General features: G+C 44.1%; 1 protein-coding gene across 11 annotated transcripts in view; it reads left to right on the top strand.

The window, feature by feature from the left end:
- SLC25A21 (solute carrier family 25 member 21) overlaps positions 1 to 18,441 on the top strand; it is a 408,519-nt gene that overhangs the window by 57,140 nt on the left and 332,938 nt on the right. The window contains exon 2 of one of the 11 annotated variants that reach the window (XM_077819088.1): positions 8,410 to 8,472. The exons of the other annotated variants lie outside the window; for them this stretch is intronic. The gene's annotated coding sequence lies outside the window, so the exon portion shown is untranslated. The remainder of the gene's footprint in view (positions 1 to 8,409; positions 8,473 to 18,441) is intronic. 11 annotated transcript variants of the gene reach the window in all.

Genomic DNA, 18,441 nt, shown 5'->3' with positions numbered 1-18,441 from the left:
CTTGTGATCCACCAGAGCTTGCAGCTCTATTGAAAAGTACCCCTTGCGGCTTATGTACTCGGCGGCTTGGTGCTCCGGTGCCAAGATAGGGATATGGGTTCCGTCTACGGCCCCAACACAGTTAGGGAATCCCATTGCAGCAAAGCCATCCACTATGACCTGCACATTTCCCAGGGTCGCTACCCTTGATATCAGCAGATCTTTGATTGCGTGGGCTACTTGCATCACAGCAGCCTCAACAGTAGATTTGCCCACTCCAAATTGATTCCCAACTGACCGGTAGCTGTCTGGCATTGCAAGCTTCCACAGGGCTATCGCCACTCACTTCTCAACTGTGAGGGCTGCTCTCATCTTGGTATTCATGCGCTTCAGGGTAGGGGAAAGCAAGTCACAAAGTTCCATGAAAGTGCCCTTACGCATGCGAAAGTTTCGCAGCCACTGGGAATTGTCCCAGACCTGCAACACTATGTGGTCCCACCAGTCTGTGCTTGTTTCCCGAGCCCAGAGTCGGCGTTCCACAGCACCATGATGCATGCATTGGCAGGGCCCATGCTTTCAGAGAAATCTGTGTCCATGTCCTGGTCACTCACGTGACCGCGCTGACGTCGCCTCCTTGCCCGGTATCGCTTTGCCAGGTTCTGGTGCTGCATATACTGCTGGATAATGCGTGTGGTGTTTAATGTGCTCCTAATTGCCAAAGTGAGCTGACCGGCCTCCATGCTTGCCTTGGTATGGCATCCGCACAGAAAAAAGGCGCGGAACGATTGTCTGCCGTTGCTCTGATGGAGGGAGGGGCGACTGGCGACACGGCTTACAGGGTTGGCTTCAGGGAGCTAAAATCAACAAAGGGGGTGGCTTTACATCAAGGAGTATTTCAGGCAGGACTTCACGGAGGGTTCCAATAAGAAATGGTGCACCTAAGTTATTGTTCTTATTGGAACAAGGAGGTTAGTTTGGCCTCTGATTGATACATGGCTAGATTTACCTCGCTGCACCTTCTCTGTGAGTGACTGCAGTGTGACCTAGAGGAATGAGTCCCCTAGACAGGGGAGGGGAGGAGGCAAATGAGTACAAAACAAATCTGGTCTATTTCTTGTTTTGATCCACTCCATCTATCTTTTACATCTTTGGCTGGCAGCAGACAGTGCAGAAGGACTGCATGCCATCCACATCTCATGGCTGCTCGGCAGAAGATGGTGCAGTAGGACTGCTAGCCATCCTCATCTCTTGCCTGCCTGGCAGAATATGATGCAATAGGACTGCTAGCAATCCATATCGCCTGCCTGCTCACCATAAGACGGTTCAATAGGACTGACTGCAGGACTAAAGAGAATGACTTGATCAAGTCACTCCAGATTTAGTTCCTGCGCCCATGTCTGCCCAGGCGCTCCTGATCGACCTCACACAGGCGACCAGAAGCACCTCAGACATGACGATGACAGCTACCAGTCCTATTGCACCGTCTGCTGCCACAAGGCAAGGGGTTGTTGCTGCTGTGTAGCAAAGCAGTACCACGTCTGCCAGCACCCAGGAGACATACGGTGACAGTGAGCTGAGCGGGCTCCATGCTTGCCGTGGTATGGCGTCTGCACAGGTAACTCAGGAAAAAAGGTGCAAAATGATTGTCTGCCCTTGCTTTCACGGAGGGAGGGAGGGAAGGGGGGCCTGACGATATGTACCCAGAACCACCCACGACAATGTTTTAGCCCCATCAGGCATTGGGATCTCAACCCAGAATTCCAATGGGCAGCGGAGACTGCGGGAACTGTGGGATAGCTACCCACAGTACAATGCTCCGGAAGTCGACGCTTGCCTCAGTACTGTGGAAGCACTCCACCGAGTTAATGCACATAATGCACTTAGAGCATTTTCTGTGGGGACACACACACTCGAATATATAAAACCTAAAATTCTAAAATAACGACTTCTATAAATTCGACCTTATTCCGTAGTGTAGACATACCCTAAGGTGCCACAAGTACTCCTTTTCTTTTAGCAGACATTCAATAATTCAAAAAGTTAAAGCTTTATAATCGCTAAAAGACAAAATAAATATCCTTAAATCAAACTCTAGTAAGTTCTCAAGTAGCATTTTTCTTACTTAGCCTATCTATACATTTTGATTAGCAAAGATGGAAATATTTTTTCCGAGGTTCGTGTGTACTGTGAAATCAACACTTGCCAGTAAAAATCTAATCCTTCCAAGCTTAACTGTATCTCTGCTGTATGATGTGCTTTAAATCCTGGATAAACTTCTTCACATAAGATTATACATTTTTTTAAACTACTGATATATCAAATATGGGGATGTAAACAGGAGAACAATCCCTTTAATATGCTAATTAGCATTTCTAGATTCATATAGAGGAATGGGAAACCTATAGTTTTGTAGTGAGACATCTCGTTCCGTTGAGTTTTTGTGGATTGATAGTGCAACAGGACTATGCGAAAATTCCTACACACATATTTGTGGGAAACCACACCTTTGCACACCAAAGATTCCTGCATATGATCAGTTAGGTGCTCATGTAAACATGCAATTCTGTGTGTACAGTAGGTGTGTCTTTGTGGCTTTACTTGCTGTATCTGCAGCTGAAAATGTGACTAATTTTAAACAGTCTTGTACTATGGAGATACTAACAGCTTTTAATACTAACTAAAAATTATCTATATGTAAGTTCCTTACATATGTGAGATTTTTATCATGCTGTATATTAAACAGGCAAACATTACGAAATGTTATTTTTTATTGCTAAATGCATGTAGAATAATCTTGTAATGCTCAAGGCTAAGTTTCTAGTTTTCAGTATGAGTTGTTCCTTCACAATTCTGTTGCTTCCATTTTTTCTTTACATTTTTAAATGTTTTTTGTAGTTCAGAAGTTGCTTTTTGCCTCATTGCAGTGCTTTCTTAGGACACAGCATCAGGTAATAGAAGTAGACAGGAAATGTGCTATTGCTCCCCAGAGGATGATTAAACAAGTCTGAAGAAGTAACCTGATGTTCCCACAAAAACGCTCTTATATAACAATATGGGATTGTTAACTATGTTTTCCCCAAGTATTGAACAGATTTTTAGAAAACATTTTTAGAAAACATGGTCTCACATTAAATCAGACATTGTGGTTCAAGAAATAATCATGATACACACAATAAAGAAGCATAATAAATGAAATAAATTATTACATACTTAAAGCCCTATCACAATTGGTTTTTGTTTAAATTCTTCAAAAATAACTTTACAATCCTCCACCAATCTTTGGAGCACGCTTATAAATAAAGGACTCTTATCCTGCAGCCCCTTACTCTGTTGACTAAAAGGTTACAGATTGAGTCCTAAAGACACTGTGGGACAAATTTTGGAATGAATCCCATTCTCTTTCTTATGGAAGTAATCCAGTTTACTTCAGGGGCTGCTTTATTAAGTAAAGGAAAAAGAATTTGGCCCTCTGCTCTCAGTTACACTCAGACAATCCTATGGTAGGGGCAGAATTTGATTCACAGCTTTTAAAAACATAATTTTTATTCTTTCCTTCTCTGCCTTTTGCTTCTCTGATGTTTTCCCTGAATATGATCTTAATAATATATATTAGCATTAGGCTGGGTTATTATAGGTATTATGAGTATGAGCCATTAACATTTGCAAGTATATCTTCTTGAGAAACTTGTTTTGTGTGCATTTTATTTTCTTTAGTGAAAGGTGTGTATATATAATTTACAGTTTTATAGTTTTTCTTTTCCATATTATGTGAAAAATGGAATACTTATTTTATTTTGATGGTTCTAAATAAAATTCTAGTCAATGTGATTTTACAACAAGAATTTTATCTTTAGAGCTGTAAAATAGATTATTTGAAGTCAGACGGGGGCGGGGAATATATCCCTCATAGCACATTGTGTCTTCTAGAGTATAATTTATAATGTATGTTTGTTTCCATTGGCGAGAACATACAATAAATATATTGGAACAGACTATTTTATGGTGGAATTAGGTTAGAGTTGTATTTTTTCCATGTGTTTTAAGAAAATAGTAGAAATACTGTTAATTTCCAGGTTAATACTGAAGCACTTATGGTTTTTATTTTATAAATTATAAAGATTTGAAACTGTAAGAGGTAGAGATGGAGTTGTGACCACCTGTAAATTTGACTATGTACAACTTACGAATTCTCATTGATGTTATGAAGTCATTGGGAAATTATTATGTCACAGAATGCCTCTACATGGATTCCACTATTTGCTCAGAGGGGCAGTAGCACATATGTTCCAGACGAGGGACAATGGAGAGTCATTAACCTTAATGACTGTGCTGTGACCAGACAATGAGTATGCTGAGGCGGTTAGCTGGAGCTGAGAGAAGCTAGTTCCTTCAACTTGTCTTCAGAGAGGGAGAATTGGAGAGTGGAACTGTCCCAAACAGGACAGAGGTGGGAAATCAGGGGTTTCAAAAGGACTCAGAAAGAACAATGGGGAAGGCTTTTGGAGGGACAGGAAGTTTTGGACAGGAACAAGGAAGAGGCAGGCATACTCTTGTAGCAAGGGGGTCCAGTTTAACTGTATGACTAACCAAGAACAGAGAAAACTAGCAGACCTAGAAAAGGCTCTATCATTCTGAGGAGAAGCTGTAAGCTGCAGGGGAAGGATCCAGGACACACCAGTAGGCTCTGCCCAAGCCCAGAGAACCTCCAGATTGGTGAGGAACCTAAGGCAGGAAAACACATATGGGTGTGTTTATTTTTTTATAGATATGTATATCTCTTACATTAACTAAGTAAAGGGTAATGATCATAGAATCATAGAATATCAGGGTTGGAAGGGACCTCAGGAGGTCATCAAGTCGAACACCCTGCTCAAAGCAGGACCAATACCCAATTAAATCATCCCAGCCAGGGCTTTGTCAAGCCTGACCTTAAAAACTTCTAAGGAAGGAGATTCCACCACCTCCCTAGGTAACGCATTCCAGTGTTTCACCACCCTCCTAGTGAAAAAGTTTTTCCTAATATCCAACCTAAATCTCCCTCACTGCAACTTGAGACCATTACTCCTTGTTCTGTCATCTGCTACCACTGAGAACAGTCTAGAGCCATCCTCTTTGGAACCCCTTTTCAGGTAGTTGAAAGCAGCTATCAAATCCCCCCTCATTCTTCTCTTCCGTAGACTAAACAATCCCAGTTCCCTCAGCCTCTCATCATAATTCATGTGTTCCAGTCCCCTAATCATTTTTGTTGCCCTCCGCTGGACTCTTTCCAATTTTTCCACATCCTTCTTGTAGTGTGGGGCCCAAAACTGGACACAGTATTCCAGATGAGGCCTCACCAGTGTCGAATAGAGGGGAACGATCACATCCCTCGATCTGCTGGCAATGCCCCTACGTATACATCCCAAAATGCCATTGGCCTTCTTGGCAACAAGGACACACTGTTGACTCATATCCAGCTTCTCGTCCACTATAACCCCTAGGTCCTTTTCTGAAGAACTGCTGCCGAGCCATTCGGTCCCTAGTCTGTAGCGGTGCATGGGATTCTTCCGTCCTAAGTGCAGGACTCAGCACTTGTCCTTGTTGAACCTCATCAGATTTCTTTTGGCCCAATCCTCCAATTTGTCTAGGTCCCTCTGTATCCTATCCCTACCCTCCAGCGTATCTACCTCTCCTCCCAGTTTAGTGTCATCTGCAAACTTGCTGAGGGTGCAATCCACACCATCCTCCAGATCATTTATGAAGATATTGAACAAAACATTTATTTATGAAGATACTGAACAAAACCAGCCCCAGGACCGACCCTTGGGACACTCCACTTGATACCGGCTGCCAATTAGACATGGAGCCATTGATCACTACCCGTTGAGCCCGACAATCTAGCCAGCTTTCTATCCACCTTATAGTCCATTCATCCAGCCCATACTTCTTTAACTTACTGGCAAGAATACTGTGGGAGACAGTGTCAAAAGCTTTGCTAAAGTCAAGGAACAACACGTTCACTGCTTTCCCTTCATCCACAGAACCAGTTATCTCGTCATAGAAGGCAATTAGATTAGTCAGGCATGACTTGCCCTTGGTGAATCCATGCTGACTGTTCCTGATCACTTTCCTCTTCTCTAAGTGCTTCAGAATTGATTCCTTGAGAACCTGCTCCATGATTTTTCCAGGGACTGAGGTGAGGCTGACTGGCCTGTAGTTCCCAGGATCCTCCTTCTTCCCTTTTTTAAAGATTAGCCTTTTTCCAGTCGTCCGGGACTTCCCCGGATCGCCGTGAGTTTTCAAAGATAATGGCCAATGGCTCTGCAATCACATCTGCCAACTCCTTTAGCACTCTCGGATGCAATGCATCCGGCCCCATGGACTTGTGCACGTCCAGCTTTTCTAAATAGTTCTAAATTTCTAAATGTTTTAGAATCTTGTAAAAGTCTGTTTTGTTGGCTCTCTATCATGTGGTCCTGAAGAGAAAGTGCAAACCAAGAGTGTCTACATGGCTGAAGTTCTGGGAGAGGGTGTGTTTAAGCTATGGGGAAGTCTGTGGGGTTAAAACTGGTCGAAGGGATAGGCAGTTGGACCATGGGGTCCCAGCTCTCAGGAGGGGTAATATACAGAAGATCTACACCTCAAAAGTTTGCCTGGAGGCCCAGCCACTGGGACCCTGTTCTGACACAAAAGGCTTAAATAGCACTTGGGGCCGAGTGAGGAGGACCCCCACTACAACAGTTTGGGGAGTGTTCAGGCAAAGAGAGCTCTACTTGAGCTATATGTGCTTCTATGGCCATGGCTAGGAACTCCAAATCTGAGTATGCTAACATTGAGGATAATAAAAGATTGAACCCCAAACTAGATATGAATTTTCTAGGTCAAGCCTACCTCCAGTAGAAAGCCTTGAATGCTCTGAAAGCTCCTTAGGTCTTACAATAGTGAAGCTGGCATCTATAAACTGTGTTATGTAAAGTATTTTTCCATAATCCAGAGACAGAGCTTCATATTCTCTTTGTCAAATATAGAAAATAGGAAAAGGTTGTTCTAAAGCTTTATCCATATTTTGGGAATCATGAAGATTAGTACATCACACAACAACTACCCTTTACACAGCAATAGTAAGTGTCTTTAACTGGCTGGATAATCTGTATATTGAGCTTTGTAAGTACAGCCTCTTGTATGATGTTGTTACAAATATTTTTAAATTATTTTGTTTAACTATTTGTCCCAATAAGTGGAAGAGAGATATTACACAGAGGATCCCTCCACCAGCAGGGAGCAGGAGGTAGAACAGACTGGATGCAGATTGTAGTGTATTGCTGCCCTTGTGAAAGCTAGATAAACCTAGGAAAGTTTCTGGTAACTGTGCTCCCCTCCTGGCATGTGAAGACTACTATTGACCTATTCTCTGTCTTGTGTCAGCACCATACTGGAAAACTCTGGTGCTTTTTTTGTCTAATGCAATTTGTAATCCATTTTATATTTTCTTCTTGTGGCACAGGTAGCCCAATGGACCATTTGTCTTCCTTATGCCCTAAGAAGAACTTCTCTTGTCCATATGCTTTGTTATTTCAATGTCCACGTGATTTAAAACAAAAGTACTTTGTATGCTTCTCTATTCTACTTTAGCTGATGGTTGGATGTCTTGGTGTGTGAACATGTGACTAATGTTGAAAAACCCTTATTAAGAAGAGTGGTAGTGAACTTTTTAATAGTACTATTCACTCATAGAAGTTAGAGATGGAAATGACCTATTAGTCCATATCCCTGCCCATGCAGGATTGTTCCTTTTAATACATTTTATAATGTCGCAAGTAGTGAGGCTTTCACCACTTACTTGTGAGCCTATTTCACAGACTATAGATTTAACTGTTAGGAAGTTGTCACATTTAGACAGGCTTTCCAACTTGTAGTGTTTTTTGCTTAGCTTCCTACTAATGAATGGTACTGTTACTCCAAATCAGATTATTAAATGGTAACAAATAATGGTCAAACTAGACATGTTAGGATTAGAGTAATGAGAAGTCAAAAGCTATTGCAGTGCAAATGTTTCATTATAAAATGTTTCTGGTCTTGTTGCAAATATAATTCTGGTCAAAGAATAAACTGTTTTAAAAACTATAAATTGTAAAAAGAAAAAAAATCTAATAATTATTCTAAATATTAAGCAGGAAGGAAAATCTTCCTTGCTTCCAGTGAAAATAAATTGAAATGATGCTTTGACTATAATAGTCCACCCTACTAAAAATACATAATCCATCCCCATCTTGGAAAATTACGCCTTTGGTTTTTTATCTTCTGTTGTATGACTTTCCCTTTCTAGGGGTACATCTTCACTGCCCTCCAGATTGGCGGGTAGTGATCGATCTATCGGGGATCAATTTATCGCGTCTCGTCTAGATGTGATAAATTGATCTCCGAATCGACGCATGTACTCCACCTCGGCAGGAAGAGTAAGTGGCGTCGACGGGGGAGCCGCCGCAGTCTACTCACCGCCATGAGGACGGCCAGGTAAGTCAAACTAAGATACTTAGACTTCAGCTACGTGAATAGCGTAGCTGAAGTTGCATATCTTAGTTCGAACCCGGCCCCAGGGTAGCCCAGGCCTGGGACATGGCCACTAATTCACTATTAGAGGGTAGTGTCCTTACTGTGAGACTGGAACAACACCATTGGTTTTTCAGAAACTTCTGCTTCTGTCATGCTGTCTGGAGTGGTTCACTCAGTGTGTCTAATCTTTAACCTTTAAAAATTCTCAATATCTAATTTAAACTTTTAACAGTGCTGGGGTTATAATCTATACACCCAGTTGACCCGTGGCATGTGAATCCTCCCAACTACGCCAGTTGTCAGTGTCTGGAGTGGTTCACAACTGGGAGTGCCAACCTCAGGGCAGATTGTCAAAAGGCAGGGCAGACACCCCAAACTGGTTGTGTGTTCTATAATTAAATTTCACCAACCCGGTAACAAATGTGACCTCCTGAAGCACTATAACAGTCTTACCATGGAGTCACAGACAGTCCCCATGGACATTCCAGTCTATCTTGTCACCCAGGCAAACTGAACTTAGTGATAGTTGGTTGCCATACAAGAAAGATCACAAAAAATTCTGGTCGCTTCCAGGCCTAGGCAACAGCCATCGAACCTCCGTGTGGAGCATTCTCATCTCATTACATAGAGTGGAAAAGATTCTGGAATTAAAGGGTTGAGCTTTAATAATGCTTACCATCTTCACAGCATTGTTCAACACCTTCAAGTTGGTGGGCATGCTTTTGGCAAAGTGCTTCCCTATGTATACTGCACCCACATCACATTGGGAGTGACTGCTCTGATATTTGTCACTACTCCACTATTCCTACCAGTCATTGGCTTTACTCTATTGGTGCAGATGCCAATACATCATGACCAGATGATGATATGTTGATTTTTGAAGCTGTCAAGCAACTGGAAAATCTCCTCTGGTGTTGTTCTGGTAGGCAATGACTGGTAAAACAAAAAAGGTCTTCCTATATTGTACCTTCGTAAATGTACTGCACGTACACCAGAAGGTGAACTAAGCCTACCATGTCTGTGGATTCATCCAGCTGCAGAGCAAATTACTGGCCCCTAGTGACACAGTTCACTAACTGAGTTAGGACCTCACTGGCCATATCATCAATTTGATGCAACATTGTGTTGTTTGATAATGACTGAATTAATTTTTGGGCCTTGTCTCCAAGCATAGTGCTTTCTATGTCTGCAGCCACAGGTAATATTAATTCCTCTGCTATGGTGGGAGGTTTTCCTGACTTTCCAACTCTGTAACTCACTAAGTATGATGCTTCAAGGGCCTTAATATTGTTAGCAGCAGAGCACAAAACTTTCTTGCTCACCCATTATCTGCACCTACATCTGCTTGAAAAATTCTGCTGGTTTGTCCTTGTGGTGTTCATTTTTTTTTCCAAGTGTCTGCATAGAAGAGATGATTTTAGGCTGTTAGTCGACAGGACTTCACCATATAACACACGCTGTGGCTGAGTGTATTCATTGTCGCCAGTCTAAGAAAATCCCTTTTTGTTGTAGTTTTCGTCATGTTTATGTCTGTTTGAGATAGATCCTGTTTTGTCCCTCGTGTCAATGTTTCGCTTCATAGGTTGAGAGCCACTTGTTGAGTCAATAGTCATTGTCTCACCAGCAATTTCAGCAAGTGCACTTGCACTAAGAAGACAAATTTCATCACTTTGCATTTTATCACTGATACTTTGTGTGTTCTTAACACTACCTGTCTTTAGCCATCTGTCCATATTTCACTGTTATGTAAAGATATAGTTATAGTGTGACGTGTACAACCAAAAAAAGACCCCTAAGTTCTGAGCTCAGGTAGACTGGACAATTGCTGGGTAACTGAACCTGAGCTGTACAGTGATTGGAGGTTCTGTACGTCAGAAGCTGTGTATCTGTGTGCTCATTGGTCCATCCCAAAGTAAATTAACTATCCTATTTTATATAACAAATTACCACTGAGCCTATTATGAAAATGCAATAAATAAAATTATTAATACATAAAATCCACCATTACATAATTTCTCCCATGTAGCCCCCTGGAGATGTCTTACATCGCATACAACAGTTTGAGAACCCCGGCAATATACCATGTTATATACAGACTTGCAGTCTTTTGATTTTTTACAAATAATACCTTTTCATGCAAGGCATTATAAAAGACTGCTAACATATTTCATTAAAGAAAACATTTTCTGAGCAAATATTCAGTTAATTTGGAAGAGTTTCAATGTAATCTTGTTTCATAAACTGGTTGGCAGAGCAAAGCAATATCTAACACTCAACGCAATGGGATTTCTCTGTCCGTCCTTCTGTAATACGATAACTTGCATGCCATACAAGATCAACTACCGAATTTAAAGGGATGTTCTAGGCAGCAGTGGGCAGAACCCTACTGATTGATGGACAAAAACGAAAAGAGGGATTTGGGGGGCACATAGCCCCTGACATCTGGTTACCAGAGCCAGCAATTCCATCTGCCTGTGTAATTTTCTATAGATCAAAGAACCTCTTATTGGAGTCATTAACACCTGAAATAGAGGGGGATGAGAGGGTGGTATGCAGAGTGCTGTGGGGGGAGGAGGTGGAATGAAGTAATGCAAGGAGCTCCTGGTGTGTGCAATGTACTTGGCCTACTGAATCAACAATGTATGCAACCTTCTCGTATTCTTAGTATGAAATGTTTCATTGGATTGTGCTGGTATAATTGTCTCAGATCCAGATCCCCTGACAGGTTAGTTATGTGAGTATTTGTGTAAAAGAAACCTAGTAGTAGTGCAGTTATACATACGGAACCAAGTCATAAGCATCATCTTGCTGGGTGTAGCTGAGGCAGCCAACCTGGATTCATATCAGGTATCTGTCTAATCACATGACATACATAGGGGCAACCTACCCTATTCTGTGCTGGGCATCTGCAGAAGGTTAAAAACAACAACAAAACAGAAGAACCACAGTCATTTAAAAAAAAAAGTTGAAAAACTTTAAACAATGCTGATAGTGCACAATCCAGAGACCAGTGAAAGAACAACTGAACTTTAAGATAAACATATTTTGTAAATGGAAGGAGGGCAATGAGAAACAAACATTAGAACTTGTGGCTCAGTGGCCATGTCTTCTTAAAATTGCCTTTAGGAGTTGTTTTGATGTAATAAATCTGTCCTGGCAGTAGGGAATGAAGGGACAGCCACAGCATCTCTGGGCTATCACTGACCTCTCCCACTTCACCCCATCCTTTCTTTGATTGAATCCAGAGTATCCTAACATGTTCCAGGATTAACCAAATGACTTAAACTTAATTCTCTAATCAGTCCACATAGGACACTAGACAAAAAAGTCCCAGAAACTTGCTACAAAGGCTCTGGCCACCTTGCAAATTCAACATCCTTTTGGCACAGAAGGTAGATTGATGCCTAATTTTCAGGAAAGTTGATCTTTGCATTTTCTGAAATTCTAGTAGGCACCCCCAATAATTCTATCCCATTGAGGGGAAATTAACCCTCTGGACAGGGCGCACTGCCTAAAGTGCTGATATTGTGTGTGATGGACAGTGCTCACTGGCAGCATCACCTAATGGTTAGGCTACTAGGTTTCTACTTGTCCTACCTCCAATGTCTCTCATTGGCCATTGTCACATGCTGTGGCAGCCTGCCTTTTGGTGGGTGTTGACTCAATCCTTTGGTCAGGTAATCAATTATCCTTAATCCTCTCTGTACTAAAAGAATCTTCAGGAAGATATGGGGTCCCACACCCTGACCACTGTGGGGGATTATCACTCCATCTGTTGACCCCTGCAGGTGTCCAGTCCCCCAGTCACACAGTTTTCAAAGTCTTTACCCTGCCCTTGCTTCACCAAGGAGAAATCTGGAGGTGAAGGGTAACTAAAGGGGTCGGTAGGGTAACTTCATAACTACGGGGGTTGGTAGGGAGCCTCTGCCCTCCTACTCTACTGGGCTCCAGCCCAGGACACTCTAAGAGGCAACAATGTCCAGCACCCAGGAGTGTCTTAAGGCTGCCTCCCTTGGCCACCTTCTAATACCCACTCTCCTGCCAAAGTCTTACAGTTTGATACAAAGTAAAGTAGTAAAGAAAAAGAGAAACTGAACCTTCAGCCCCTCTGGGCTCAGCAGGCAGGAGCTCGCAGGGTAGGTCTCTCTCTCTCTTTGCCCTAGCTGATTCCCTTTAAGTTCGACCTGCAGCTCGAGCATTCTCTGCAGGTGTGGATGGGAGGGTTGGCCTTGACCCAGAGTTTCTCCTTTGAACTCCTTCAGTTCCAGGGTGGGGTTTATATACCCCATGTCAAAGTTTGACTCAGACTCACAATTTATCAGACCACACTCTGTTTTATTAGCAAAGCTGCTCTGCTAATACATTTAGAAATGAGCCCCCCGAGTGGGGCTTGTGTCTCTTAAGTTATACAGTTTTTTGGAGAACAAGTTACAGAGAAGTTACAGACAAAAGAAGAAAAAGATTTTAGTCACCACCCTTCGAGATCCCTGAGACCAGTCACGTATCTTCAATTACCTGCCACCCTTAACAATCTCCTTTAACAGCTTCCAGTTAACTGAACTAATTGCTCTTCACACCTTCCATTCTGATGCCTGCTTCTTAGACGTGCTGGCTCTATCTTAATTGCTTCTCCATTCAAAAGCTAACTGTCCGTACGTGTGCTCCCTCAGATACTTTGTAACATGTTTTGGCATGCCCTCTCATATACAATGTATCCAGCATGTCCCCTTATACAACGTTATACTTATACAATGTTATACTTCCATAATCCCCCCTTTTGGTCAAGGCTACGCCCATGACCAATGACTTACTGGATTCCATACATCAATCGTTCTTTTTCATTACTTTCACTGGTGACATTTAACAACATTAGATTAGCACTCTGGTTAGGGGTAACCTGATGGATGGTGTGTCTTGTGCAGTTTTGGATACAACAAGAAATCAATTGAAAACACACAAAGATTATTAGAATTCCAAATAGGATAGTCAGGATTCCTTGAAACAACCAGTTTCCCAGACTAGAGAAATTGAATAAGTTACTTATCCATTTCCACAAGGAACTTGGTTCTTTGTGGGGAAGGTATGCAATTTGCTCCAGATGGCTAGCACGATTTACTACCTCATTAGTATTATCAGGTATGTATACACAGCATTCTGTTCCAATTAGAGCACAGGTCCCTCCTTTGGCTGCCAGTATTATATCTAATGCCCGATGGTTTTGGAGGGCCACTTGTCAGACCGCTCCTGCTTCTTTGGCTAGAGCTTTTAAGCTCTCTCCTGTTTCATTGGGCATGATCTCAACCACCGCTTGTAACCTTAAAAGCCTTTTTGCATGGTGGATTACCCCCCCTACTGGGACTAAAGAAATGCCAACAGCTTCTTCCCAAGTTATGGGGCTTATGTTATCCACATACCATTTAGCATCTGGCAAGTCCCTCCTTTTTCGCCTAAAATTACGGAGGCGATTTCGTGGGAGGGATTGAAGCACCCGGAATTGTGGGAAAAGCTGAGCAGGATAACAGATACCAGACCAATTTGCTGGTAACACAGTGAAAGCATTTTCCCCACAAACGCAATGATGTCCCATTAAAGCTGGGAAGGGTTGACTGCAACCCTTTGACATGTAAGAATTTACGAAGGAGGAATAGTATCCCCCAAAGGGCACAGGATGATTTTCTACTGGGAGAAGAGGCAGCATTCACATGACATTTGTAGATGGTGCTGTTTTTCTCAGGGAGGCTGTAGGGGGAGCAAGGGATTGAATCTTTGGTTTGGTCCCAGGTTGAGAGGAAGTTTATCTTTCCATACCCGGTTTGCCATTCTCCAACTTTGTTTGAATAGTCCCATACACCATGGGACACGATGTATTGGAGACAGCTGCTCCTCCCTAGATTCAGCCCTGTCCCATTACACACCCAGCACCAGTGGCCCTTTCCTTTCACCACACTTATAAGTTTAGGAACATATGTTTTTCCCAGCCCCCAAGTGTCATTTTCCTTCCATGTCCTTTTAAGTGGATAGGGTTCTCCAGCAAGCTCTGAGGAATTCAAAGGGATTGCCATGGTGGGGATACTAGCTAGTGAGTGAGCTGGGATGTGGCTGCAGACCCAGCAATTAGAAATATTCAGGATCTGGGCTATCTGCACCTGTTGTTGGATGAAAGAATTGTCACTGTCACTCTGGATTCCCCAGACCTTCAGGACACAGTAGCTGAGGATTAAGCTTCTCAAAGGACACATGTTGGAAGCAGGACCCTTTCTGGTTCCGACAACCCCTTTCGAGGGAACCGCAGTCACGGTTTTACGTCCATCAGGCAGCAGGCGCTAGGCTCACTACTGCTTCTTGTTTGTTGGGTCCTGCAGTCTGCTTACCCTCTGCTTCTGGCAACCCTTACGAGAGCGCAGATTGTAAGGTATTGCAGGCTGTTCCTCTTTGTCTTCTGGGGTTGAAGCTGGTTCTGCGTGGTCTTGCAGAGGTGCTAGGTCCCCTTGAGGTGGCACTGGCTTACACTGTGAGGCGTGGATCCATGCAGCGATGCCGGATAATTTCACTGCTGTCTGGGTGGTGAGCAGTACCTGGTATGGACCCTTCCACCGGGGTTCCAAGGCGTGCTTCCGAAGGTGGTGCCGCAGGTAGACCCAATCACCAGGCTCAAGAGTGTGACAGGCAGCAGAGGTGGGTTCCGTCGGCCAAGCTGCTCGCACCTGCGAATGGAAGGAGCTCACAGCTTGCATCAACCCTTTGCAGTACTGGAGGAGCATGCTGTGAGTTAGGTTTAGGTCTGGGGCTGGGGTAATAGTAGCCATTGTTCGCATAGGGCGTCCCATGATGATTTCAAATGGACTCAGTTTGTGTCTCTGGGATGGGGATGACCGAATTTCCATAAGGGCCAGTGGTAAAGCAGCTGGCCAGTTTAACCCTGTGGAACTACAGATTTTTGCCAGCTTATTTCTAAGCACACCATTTCGCCTTTCAACTGCCCGTGCACTCTGTGGATGGTAAGGGCAGTGCAACAGGTGGGTGACATGTAATACCTGGTTTAGATGTTGAACAATTTTTCCAGTAAAATGTGTTCCCCGGTCACTAGACAAAGTGGCAGGAATTCCCTTGGTAGGGATAATGTGGTTTAACAGACATTTTGCAATGGACAATGAATCAGCTTTGCGACAGGGAAAGGCTTCAATCCAACCCGAAAACAGACATATTATAAATAAAATGAATTCATATTTCTGACACTTTGGCATTTGTACAAAATCAAGTTGCCAGTGTAGGAAAGGTGCTTGAGGCAAACCCTGGAACCCTTGTGTTACTTTTACAGATTTGCCTACATTGTGGCTTTGACAAGTAACACAAGCGGCACAGTGGCGGGTTGCAAAGGAGCTGAAATGGGGAGCCCACCACCCCGCCTTACTCATAGCAGAGACCATCCCCTCCTTGCCGACATGCGAAACACCATGTAGCAGGGCGGCTAGAGACCGGTAGAGTGAGAGGGGGGCTACAAAGGTACCGGTGGGCGATCGCCAAAGGGAATCAGAATGCAAAGAGCAACCCAAAGCACTCCAGGAGTCTTTCTCTGTTTCTGGGGCAGAATCCTGGAGCTGAGCGAGATGAGACAGGGATGGTGGCGTTACAGAGAGAGAGGGGACCAAGAAACGCTTCTGGTGAAGGTTTTATAGTGGCGGCATGTTTTGCAGCAGCATCAGCAAGTGCATTACCTTTTGCCAACTCGGTGTCTGCCGCTGAGTGGCCAGTACACTTAACAATTGCCAAGGCAGACGGTAGTAAAACTGCATACAGGAGGGCGGCAATGTAGGGGCCATTCTTGATAGGGGTACCAGTAGAGGTAAGAAAACCTCGAGCCTGCCAGAGGGTGCCAAAGTCATGCACAACCCCAAAGGCATACCGAGAATCAGTAAAAATAGTGGCAGAGAGCCCCTCGGCTAGAAAGCAGGCACGGGTTAGAGCAATCAGTTCAGCCACCTGGGCAGAGGTCACAGAGGGTAAGGGCGCAGCTTCTATGGTCTCAGAGAGAGAGACCACAGCGTACCCTGCAAGAAGGTGGCCTTGGTCATTTCTATAAGAGGACCCATCAGTGAATAATACCAGGTCAGAGTTAGGAAGAGGTACATCTGAAAGGTCGGGGCGCGGGACAGTGATAGCGGAGACAGTTGCAAGGCAGTCATGGGGTTCATCATCACTAGGTAAAGGAAGGAGGGTAGCAGGGTTTAACCGGGAGCAGCGCTTAATAGTGATATGTGAGGCTGAAAGCAGCAAAAGTTCATACCTAGTGAGGGGAGCAGAGGAGAGGTGAGCAGTGTTGCGTTGCAGAAGGAGAGTTTCCACAGAATGGGGAACCATGAGAGTGAGAGGAGAGCGGAGGACAAGGGACTCAGACATCTCGACCAGGCGCGCTGCAGCAGCTACAGTGTGTAGGCAAGGGCGTAAACCCTGGGCTACAGGGGCCAAGGTTGCAGAAAAATAAGCCACCGGGCGATTTCTGTCACCGTGCTCCTGAGTAAGAACCCCGAGGGCACAAGCAGATTGTTCGTGACAGAAAAGGGTAAAAGGCTTGTCATAGTTAGGTAACCCTAAGGCAGGGGCAGAGGCTAAATTCTGCTTAAGGGAGATGAAAGCAGCATTTGCTTCAAGTGGCCATGGCATGGGGTTAGGTACAGAGGATCGAGTGAGTTCTTGGGTGGTTTAGCCAGAGAAGCATATTGGGGAATCCATTGCCTACAGAACCCTGTCATGCCTAAGAATTTTCTGACCTGGCATGGAGAGCAAGGCTGGGGAAAGCTAAGGATGGCTTGTACCCGGGCTGGAGAGAGTGTACGGGAGCCCTGGGAGAGAAGGAAGCCTAGGTATGTGACAGAGGTTTGGCAGAGCTGCAATTTTGTGCGAGAAGCCTTATGACCCTTGTTCGCTAAAGCTGTGAGAAGTGTTAGTGAATCAGTTTCTGAGGCAGACAGAGAGAGGAAGCACAGGAGTAAGTCGTCCACATATTGGATCAGTGTGGATCCTGATGGGAAAACCAGACCAGCGAGATCCCTGGCTAGGGCTTGAGAAAAATAGGATGGACTCTCTGTATACCCCTGGGGAAGGTTAGTCCATGTATATTGCTGACCCTTGTAGGAGAAGGCAAAGAGATACTGGGATTCAGAGTGAACTGGGACAGAGAAGAAAGCGGAGCACAAATCTACAACAGTAAAGTGGGTTGCATTTGGAGGAATAGACGCTAGTATTGTAGCAGGGTTAGGAACCACTGCAAAAGAAGGTATGACAATACGGTTAATAACTCGAAGGTCTTGAACAAATCGCCACGATTTGCCATCAGCCTTTTGAACTGGGAGGATAGGGGTGTTACAGGGGCTGGAACAAGGGACAATAATTCCTTGTTCTTTTAATGCAGATATAACTGGAGCAATCCCAGCCTCTGCCTCAGGATTCAAAGGATACTGAGACAGGCGAGGCAGAGGTTTGGAATTGTCTACAGTAATCCAAACTGGGTCAGTATTTAATCGGCCCACTTCAGATGGGTGCGATGGCCATAGGGAGGAAGGAACCTGAGAGATTAGGTGCTCTAGGGACGGAGTTAAGGGACAGCAAGGGACCGGAGTGGAGAGGGAAGTTTCAGACAGCAGGGAGGCTACAGAATCACATAAGGAAGACTGAGGGATTTGCAGATAGACACCATCTGGGGAGCAGTAAATAGAACAGCCAAGTTTGCATAGCAAGTCCCGTCCCAGAAGGTTTGTAGGGGTGGAATCAGAGAGGAGGATTGCATGCTCCTCAGAGAGGGGACCGACCTGAACAGACAAAGGTTTTGAGAGGGGAAAAGAGGTAGGGATCCCTGTAATGCCAACATCAGACACAGATTTTCCAGATCGGGGAACCTCAGGCAAGTCAGTGGTGCGGATTGTAGAAAGAGAA

The sequence above is a fragment of the Eretmochelys imbricata genome, chromosome 6 (genome assembly GCF_965152235.1).
Source record: "Eretmochelys imbricata isolate rEreImb1 chromosome 6, rEreImb1.hap1, whole genome shotgun sequence".
Taxonomy (NCBI): Eukaryota; Metazoa; Chordata; order Testudines; family Cheloniidae; genus Eretmochelys; species Eretmochelys imbricata.
This window is presented reverse-complemented; position numbering and strand designations above follow the sequence as displayed.